This window comes from Myotis myotis, unplaced genomic scaffold (genome assembly GCF_014108235.1).
Source record: "Myotis myotis isolate mMyoMyo1 unplaced genomic scaffold, mMyoMyo1.p scaffold_m19_p_6, whole genome shotgun sequence".
In the NCBI taxonomy this organism is placed as follows: Eukaryota; Metazoa; Chordata; class Mammalia; order Chiroptera; family Vespertilionidae; genus Myotis; species Myotis myotis.
Genome location: NW_023416368.1, coordinates 85,994,148 through 85,994,414, shown reverse-complemented (window position 1 = coordinate 85,994,414; position 267 = coordinate 85,994,148).

Genomic DNA, 267 nt, shown 5'->3' with positions numbered 1-267 from the left:
TCTGACCACTGATTTGGCCGATTCCGGTGGTTGAGTGAGGGCCGGGGGCTAGTGATGCAAGGGCAGGGTGCAGCTAGGGTCTGGTTACACAAAGACACGGGGGGTGGCTAGCATACTTTTGGCCTTGGGCTAGTTTCCCCCGCTTTCCCATTGGCCGAGATAAGGGCAGGCTGAGTAACTGATACATTCTGTGGCTTTTTCTTGGAAGAGGGGTTAGGGACACAGCTATCAGTCCTGTTCTGTCCTTTCAGAATCTCCCCTCCTTGC